The sequence below is a fragment of the Taudactylus pleione genome, unplaced genomic scaffold (genome assembly GCF_031769625.1).
Source record: "Taudactylus pleione unplaced genomic scaffold, aTauple2 ptg000016l, whole genome shotgun sequence".
Taxonomy (NCBI): domain Eukaryota; kingdom Metazoa; phylum Chordata; class Amphibia; order Anura; family Myobatrachidae; genus Taudactylus; species Taudactylus pleione.
Window position 1 is genome coordinate 1,127,029 of NW_028284418.1, and position 9,235 is coordinate 1,136,263.

The following is a 9,235-nucleotide window of genomic DNA, read 5'->3' on the forward strand; positions in this document are numbered from 1 at the left end:
AAGAAAAAAAAAATATCGACTGAATAGGGCTGGCACTAAGAATGTGTCACTATGTATGTGACTGGCGCGGATAAAGATGGCTAATCATGGTGCTGGAACCCATAATACTGGAGTGCCTTATACTCATGGCAGATACATACTGCAGGCAGTGCAAGAGCTACCCACTTCACAGTGCACACATGTGTGTCATGTATTGCTGTCAGCCTCATTCTCTGCTGGAGAGGGCAACAGTGTTTGGTATTGGTAGGCAACTTGTGGCTTTCCAACTGCTGTGCTACTACAAGTTCCAGCATGCCCTGACATTTTTGGCTTGGATCTGCACTACCTGCTAGGAGAGCCATGGGTTGCCTAACTCTGATCTAGAAGTTATTATTTATTATACACTCCTGGAAAACACAGCCTCCCCCCTTATTGGTGACTAAAGGCATGGTATCTGATAACAAAACTGAGTAGCATATGTTTATCTTAATTACATCTTGTTTAAATCACCCACATCTTTAGATTTGGGTTGATCACAGTAATCCTGCTATCCGGAAGGAAAGATGTTTTACAGTATAGTCATGGTTTATCTTTGGCTGCCATTCAAAGAAGTGGTTGTGCTACAAAACACGCGTTGGCACTCCAATGAACTTTTTATGCTCTTCCTATTGTGTTTTTAAGATCGTAATAAAACCTGTATATACCAAACACGGCTTCGAGTGGTTTTACCATTTTAGAGAAATGAGCTTGTATCAGCCCATGGTTCTTAAAGCTTGAAAGATGCCATGTACCGCTGGAAATAGATAGTGTTACCCTCACCTGGAGCTTGCAGCCAATAACAAATGGACTTTTTAGAACTTAATGAAGTTCAATGGAAACAAAGTTGATAGATTATGAACAATATATCCAGGAAAATGCAAACCTAAAATTCTGAGGACATTTCCGTTATGGTCACAGCCATCCATTGTGTGTAGAATGAAGGTGGTCTCATCTATCGTAAACGATATGTTCCACATGTGTTGTTGAGAACATGTTCTTGAGTAGAGGATTGCTTTGAATTGAGGTATGTTATGCATGTTTTCTATTAATGGCTCTTGAGTTAAACAGGGGTACATCACTTCTTAATTATGTTGTGTTCAAAAGTCACTGGTAATGCCAATGAATCATCCTACCTCGGTTTGGCAATCCTGTGGCTCTCCTGGATGCGCAGCCCTGCAAGCCTTTCCTATGCTGGCACTTTTAGTTACCTGTGAACTACCATGTTTCATAGCTTTAACACTAGATGCCAGTTTTCCATTGCCATAAAAAAGTTACATTTATGCATCTGGGAAGCCATGCCTTAGTATGGAGAAATGATGTGCAAGATTCCCTACAGCTGGCTCTGTCACTGGGTCTGGTGAGCCCAGAATTGTACATTTCAAAGAAATTGCTGCATCTTCAAGTTATACCCCTTTCACACAGAAAAGCAAATGACCATATAAAGCACTCTTACCCGGTAATTTGCTGATCAAAGGGGTATTTTTTCTGTGTGAAAGGGTTAACCCGGGAGGTAATTCCTGGGACTTCAACCCTGGTTTTTACAATGGTCGGAGACGCGGCAATTTCGACCTGGGTTGACCCTTTCACACAGAAAATTACCCGTGCTGATCAGCAAATTACCGGGTAAAAGAGCTTTACCTGGTAATTTGCTTTTCTGTGTGAAAGGGGGGTCAGGCTAGAACCAGCAAACCGACCCGGCACTCAAATTCCGGGTAAAAGCCAGGATTTTGCACACATTCTATGTGAAAGGGGTATTAGAAGTACAAAAAAACCTGTGTGTGCGCCTGCATGTTTAATAAAGCTACAGTATCCTGATCAGTTCATTATTTACTACTAAAGTAAATTACTGTTTGCAGTTGATCTTCAAATTGGCCCAGCATCAGCCAAAGTGGTGCCCCAAAATGATTGGCATGTCAGATCAGTCACCCATGCCATCTGGCGAAACCAAACATGGATATTGTCCTGAAGGCTGAGTCCCCTGTATTGGGCTGGGCATAGCCATCATTATACGGGAAAGGAGAAAGTACTTCTCTTCTACCTGTCTGAGAATTTTCTGGGGCTTTAATGTCCCATCAAAACACCTGGTTACTGACATTATTGCCACAGTGAGTTTGAGAATGCCAATTTTCTCTATATAAAAAAAAGCACAACATTAAATGTGCCTGTGTGGCACAAGCCTGTGTTATCAAGTTTTTGTTATTATTTAATATTAAAATACTGTTAAGCTACTTATTATTTTAGTGATGAGAAGTAACAGTGGATAAATACTTCAGGTGTGATTCCAACACCAAGCAGTTTTCAGCTTTATTTATTATTTTTTTGAGTGGCCTTGACCTTTCCCATCTGCTTTATGCTTGAGTTTGCTGCTTCCTATACATACCAATATTTATCACATAACTGTCGCTTGCTGCAGCCTGGGTGGGGATGCGGAGAGTGTAACCCTGGAGATGGCAGAGATGTGATTGTGTTGAAGCTGGGTTGGAGCTAATGCTGCCTACAATCCTTCCACGTAGTACTAGCGTGGGCTGCTCTCCTTGACTCAGCCGCATCTCACCCCTCGTATTGTGATTCACACATAAGCAAGGCCTTTTTATCTAGAACTGAGTAGGATGCTGAGAAAATCACCCCATCCCCCCCAAACACACACACACACACATATATAAGGTGTTGCATAGACCTAAAAATACCACATTAAATATGTAAGCTGTCTGCATACTGTACAACCCATCAATTAACAGTTCATTATACATTATGCTGGGCTGATCATCACCTGCAGTTTTTATACGAGTAATCCTATCAATATCTGATCTTACCACCAGAGGGCAACCTTACGCCACAGACACTAAATTTTGCGGTATGTATATGCAATTTTAGTGTGTGCAGTATGGTACACAGTACAATGACATTCATAATATATAAAAATACAGTACTGACCTGTTATACAATGTGCAACTATATAGGCCATCAGTGTCTGAATTAATAGGACAGTTGAAGTTTACGACATCTGGTGTGTGAAATACTGTCCGCATATGATCAGTTGTCCATTAGCTAAGCCAGTTTATTTTTTTATGTTAAACATATCGGGGGAGAGTTACTAAAATGCCATTTTGCAAATCGCATGGTTTTTTGTGACCTTCTGTGCAGCTTGTAATCCAAAAAGTCTTCTTGCTAGTTTATAAAGCTATCCTTCTGATTTTGCACAAGTAAAGAATACAAATCATGCATTGTATCATGCAGCATTTTTCAAAAACACCATCAAACTGCTAGAAATAGGCAATATTTTTAGAGCTGGATTAAATAGGCTAGACTCTTTACAGTATATTCAGTTTGAGTTTACTGGCCTCTTATGATGGAAAAAAATAAGACAGTCAACATCGACTTATTAATTATGGGTCAATAAATATTTCAAAGATAATATGAATATATCAGACCCCTTTTAAATCTCTTCCTTCTGCTTAAATGTCTACCATTCAGCAGGGCTGGAGTAAAGTGTAGGCAGAAAGGCAGCTGCCTAAAGCACAAGAAAACCTTGGAGTGACTGTGCCACCTCAATGATCATTGTCTTTCCTGCACTGACTCTCGCTAAACAGGTTCAACTGCAATTACATAACTTTTTATGTTGGTGTTGCTGCACTAGGAGGGTTACTTTTATAAGAACTTGTAAATAATATAGTAACTACTATCGAGGTGTCTCCGAAAATACGTGTTGTGGAGTTGGGTGGACTGGAAAGTAAATTGCCCCTTTTTGCAGATGATATATTATTGACACTGCAGTAACCGAGTACGTCCCCTCCCAGCCTGTTACCCGTAATCATTCACTATGGCTCCTTGTCTGGCTACAAAATTCATTTTATAAAAAGTGTATTTTACAATTTTCAGCTGCGAGGGGCATAATATTACCTAAACAGAAATTAAAAGTCAAACAAAAAGTTAAAATTATTTGGAGTATTTCTCACTAATCCTATGACTTTAGCGGGAAAATTATCAGTGTCTCTTTACCAAAGTTCAGCAAGAACTTTTTTCCTGGCATTCTCTTCTGATATTGTGGTTGGGCAGGATCATTGCATGAAAATGGACATTCTTCCAAAGCTGCTTTACTATTTCCAAACTCTCCCCACCATAGTCCTGATATCTGAACTCCTTTCCCCTCAAAAATGTTTAGGAAGATTTGTTTGGAATGTCTGGGAGTCCCAGAGCCACATTGCCACGCCTTAAAAAACTCACTAAATGGGGAGGATGAGGTTTTCTAGTTTTAAACCTTTTACTGGATGGCTCTCTTAGATTGTACCTCCATGAGCCCTATCCAGGACAAACATTGGATCTACACATCTCAATTTCCCATTTCTACTTCAGGGTCCATAGGGGGTCCACAGGGTTGACCTTGGGGTATAGCTGGATCTGGATCCACGGGCACCACGCAGTTAAAGCTTTGCTGCTCCCAGGATGCACTTGGGTCCGTCCTCCTCTATACCCCGACCCCGGCCACAAGTTTTAGTTGGTGCCCGGCCGGAGTCGGGTCACCCTGTTGCAGTGGGGCTGTTTTTAGCAGCCCCTAAGCTTTATTTTTGAAGATAGAAGATTTTATTTTATTTTATTTTTTACTCTTCAGAGCGGCAGCATCAGACTGTCCAGCTGGACGTCCACGCTGCCGCTCCGACGTCCACGCTGGCGCTGCGACGCCAGTACTGATCTGGGGATCGCAGCGGGACCCCGGAGTCAGTACTAGCGTGGCTCCAGGACCTCCCACTGACTGCTGCCGGGCTCACGGGGATTCAGGTAAGCCGCGTGTAGCGCTGTCAGCGCTGCACGCGGGGGAAATGCAGTCTCTAGCCGCCGGTCTCTGGGGACAGACCGGCAGCGCTAGTAGCGGCGGCGGGCTCCCCCCTCTGCAGGCATACCCCGCGCCAGGAAATAATGGCTGGAGGGGAACCAGCGTCCCTGGGGTTAATTACTAGCCAGGGGAGGCAGCCTTCCCTGGTTTAGCGGCTCCTCAGCTCAGCGCGCCTTCTCTCACGTGTGCTGGCGTCGCTGAGCTGTTCTTCATGCGGCCACTCCTCCTCAGAGCTCTCCGGCGGCCATCTTCAAGGCTGTAACGCAGACTCCCAGGCGGTGCATGGACCGGTCCCCCTGGGTACCTCTCCTCTGCAAAGGGACAGTGTACGCAGCGCTATAGCCCTCCCAGACACTGAATCTGGGAGGTTGATTGTAGCGGAAGGTGCGGTGAGTCAAATCCTTACTGCATTGTATGTGACTTTTGCTAGTGCTGCTGTCTGTGACTTATTTCTAACTTACTGTCAGCTTGTACCTATCCCATTCCTTTTCCATACGGCCCGACAGGTGTGTGGGGGAAGGGCTTTTTTCTGTGGACCTCGCTTGTATAAATCAAGTATTTGCGAGGTCGGTCACATACAGTTGTGTGCTGCACACTTCCATATTGTGGGCTGTTTGTGTTGCATGCTGTGAGTGCGGAGGGGTTTTCACCATATTCCCTCTGGTGATACGTTTTCATTGAGCATTTCTGTATCATGTCTGATGAGGAGACTGAGCACTCCGGAGCTCCTGTGCTGTTTTCCTGCAGACGCTGTGCTGCTGGAGTTGATAGGGGGGATCTATCTCAGGATGGTCTGTGCGGGCGGTGCCAGCTGGTGCCTGGCCCCTCTGTGCCCCCTATTTCACAGGATCCTCCTTGGGCGATGTTTTCCCAGGTGTTGGCATCTATTGTGGATCGTTTAGCGGTGCCGGCTGCGGTGCCTGTTAGGGCGTTGCCCCAGCCTAACATCCCCCATTCTCCGGGTATTCCGCATTTATTGCAGTCTCCCCCCGGGTCTCAAACCGTGGGTCCTTATGCGGGGGTGCCTGTGTATGTCCAGTCCCCCCCTGTGACTCAGCAGTCGATGGTGCCTTTTCAGGGTTATCCTCATGCTGCGCCTCCACCTTGGGTGGATGTACTCTCCAGCTCTGTGCAGAGTCTGGCGGCCTCATCCTCTGTTTTTGTGTTGCAGAGTGATTTGCCCCCTAAGGCGCCCAAGCGTCAGGTTGTGAGTTCTCTAACAGTGCAGCTGTCGGACTCGGCTGTGTCTTCGGATGATGGAGAAGTTCATGAAGACTCTGACGCCGCGGCCCAGGAGATGGAGACTAAATCTTCCATTAATGTACCGGCATTGGTTAGGGCGGTGCGCGCTATCCTTCATATAGAGGATGATGCACCGGCCCCTAAATCTAAGTACCCTAACTTTAAAAAAGCTAAGGTTACGTCGAGTGTCTTTCCCTTGTCTGACCAGTTGACTGATCATATGACGGGGGCCTGGCAGTTGCCCAGTAAGAGATTCCAACCACTAAAGAGGTTGGCATCGAATTATCCTTTTCCTGAAGCGCATTGCAGGAAGTGGGAAACTCCACCGGCTGTGGATTCCCACGTCACTCGCTTGATTAAGAGCGCTACGCTCCCATTACCGTCTATTTCCTCTTTGAAGGATCCCACAGACAGGAAGGTCGAGATATGTTTGAAATCCATTTACTCCCTTTCAGGGGCGGTGGCGCGCCCGTCCATGGCCATTTCATGGGTGGCTAAGGCCATTGAGAGCTGGGCTAACGCTTTGGACGATACTTTTCCAGAGGATGCTCCGGAGATCCAGAGAGCGTTAATTGGTCAAATGAGGGATGCCGCTTCCTATGTAGGGGAAGCTTTGTTGGATGCTAGTCTGCTGACCTCTAGGGTGTCGGCTGCAGCTGTGTCTGCTCGTCGGTCCTTGTGGCTGAGGTCTTGGCGAGCAGATGCGGACTCTAAAAGGAGTCTGGAGGCATTGCCTTTTAATGGTGAGTTGCTATTTGGTCCGGACTTGGACAAAATAGTGGATACCTTGGCTAAATCCAAGTCGGCCTTCCTTCCTTCGGGTTCAGTGCCGGCTAAGGTTCGGAGCTCCGCCTTTCGGTCCTTTCGGGTTCAGGTAAGGCCAAGGGTCAGTCCTTCCCGAGACATTCGGCGACCAAGGCTGCACCCAAGCCCAAGAAGCAGGCATGGAGTGCTCGGCGCCCTTCTTCCAAGCAAGAGGATAAACCTGCTGCCTGATGGGACGGGCCTCTCTCTGGGGGACCCCAGAGTGGGAGGCCGACTTCTCCTATTCGCCCAGTGTTGGCACAATACCACCACGGATGCCTGGGTTCGAGAAGTAGTCTTTCAGGGGTACGACCTGTCTTCGGTTCAGGCCGCCCCGCCAGTTTTTCTGTATGAGTCCTTCTCTGGACAAGACCAAAGCTGTCCAGATTCAGGTAGCTATAGAATCCTTGCTACAAGCAGGGGTCATTGTTCCCGTTCCGCAGCCTCAGCGCGGGACGGGGTACTATTCTACTCTGTTTTTGGTGCAGAAACCCAATGGTTCTCATCGCCCTATCCTGAATTTGAAGTCTCTGAACAAATACCTCAGAGTTCCCAGGTTCAGGATGGAAACGTTACGTTCCATCATTCTGGTGATGGAACCGAGGGATTACATGGTCTCCCTCGATATCCAGGACACCTATCTCCATGTGCCCATAGCCACGGCTACGTGGGTGTTCACCAAGGTGATGGCAGTTATGGCTGCCCACCTTCGTGGTCAGGGTATACGGCTGTTGCCGTACCTGGACGATCTTCTTCTGCTGGCAAGCTCCCCAGAGGTGCTTCTTCGACATCTCCACCTGACCATTGCTTGTTTTCAAGCACGGGTGGTTGATAAATTGGAAGAAGTCCTCTCTGATCCCATCACAACGGATGGTCCATCTGGGAGCACTTCTGCATTCTGGTCAACAAAGGATTTTCTTGACTCCGGAAACGGTGTCCTCCCTACGACTGAGGATACACAGTTGCCTGAGCAGTGGCAAAGTGTCGGTCCATTCAGCAATGAGAGTCCTGGGGTCCATGGTGTCGGCATTCGACATGGTGGAATTTGCCCAGTTCCATTCCAGGCCCCTGCAGGGGCAGATTCTATCGGAGTGGAACGGGTTACCTCACCGGATCCGATCCCAGATGCTGGTTTTGTCCCCGGAAGTGCGCCGGTCTCTGGCGTGGTGGCTTCAGTCAGCTCATCTCGTCCAGGGTCGCCTCTTTTGGATGCCGGACTGGGTTCTGTTTACGACAGATGCCAGTCTCCGGGGTTGGGAGACAGTGACCGGCTCGTTGTCACTTCAGGGTCGTTGGTCTGCGGAAGAAGCTCTTCTTCCCATCAACATTCTGGAACTGCAGGCAGTTTATCGGGCCCTGCAGTCGTCCGGTCCCGCTCTTCACGGAAGGGCGGTTCAGGTGCAGTCCGACAACGCCACCACGGTGGCGTATATCAACCACCAAGGTCGGCAGCGATGTTGGAGGTGTCTCGCATCCTTGCTTGGGCGGAGTGTCACATTCCAGCGATCTCGGCAGTCTTCATTCCCGGAGTCCTCAATTGGGAGGCGGACTTCCTCAGCCGTCACGACGTGCATCCCGGGGAATGGTCGCTTCACCCAGAGGTATTTCAGCTACTCGTGGACAGGTGGGGGCTGCCGGAGCTGGACTTGATGGCCTCCCGTCACAATCACAAGTTGCCCGTTTACGGGTCAAGGACAAGAGACGAAGGCGCCAGTCTGGTAGACGCGCTGTCGGTGAAATGGACGTTTCACCTGGCGTATCTGTTTCCTCCGATATCCTTACTTCCTCGGGTTCTGCGGAAATTCAAGCAGGACGGCGGCACGCTCGTGCTGGTTGCTCCGGCGTGGCCCAGACGTCCTTGGTACTCCGATCTGAGGTGTCTCTCCATCGACGCTCCGTACCTTCTTCCTCAGCGTCGGGACCTGTTGTCTCAAGGGCCCTGCCTTTACCCGGATCTGGGTCGGCTGTCTTTGACGGCGTGGCTCTTGAGACAGCCGTCTTGAGGTCTAGGGGTTTCTCCAGTTCGGTCATTGGTACCATGCTTAGGGCACGCAAGCCTGCCTCCGCACGGATTTACCACAGGGTGTGGCGCACTTACTTTCAAGGGTGTGAATCCAGAAACTATGATCCTCAGGTGTTCCGGGTTTCCAGAATCTTGGAGTTCCTTCAATCAGGTTTGGACCTCGGCTTACGCCTGGCCTCTCTGAAGGTTCATGTGTCTGCATTGTCCGTGTGGTTTCAGCGACGGATTGCTACACTACCGGATGTTCACACCTTTTTCCAGGGTGTTCTCCGGATACAGCCTCCCTTCGTGCCTCCTGTGGCTCCTTGGGACTTGGC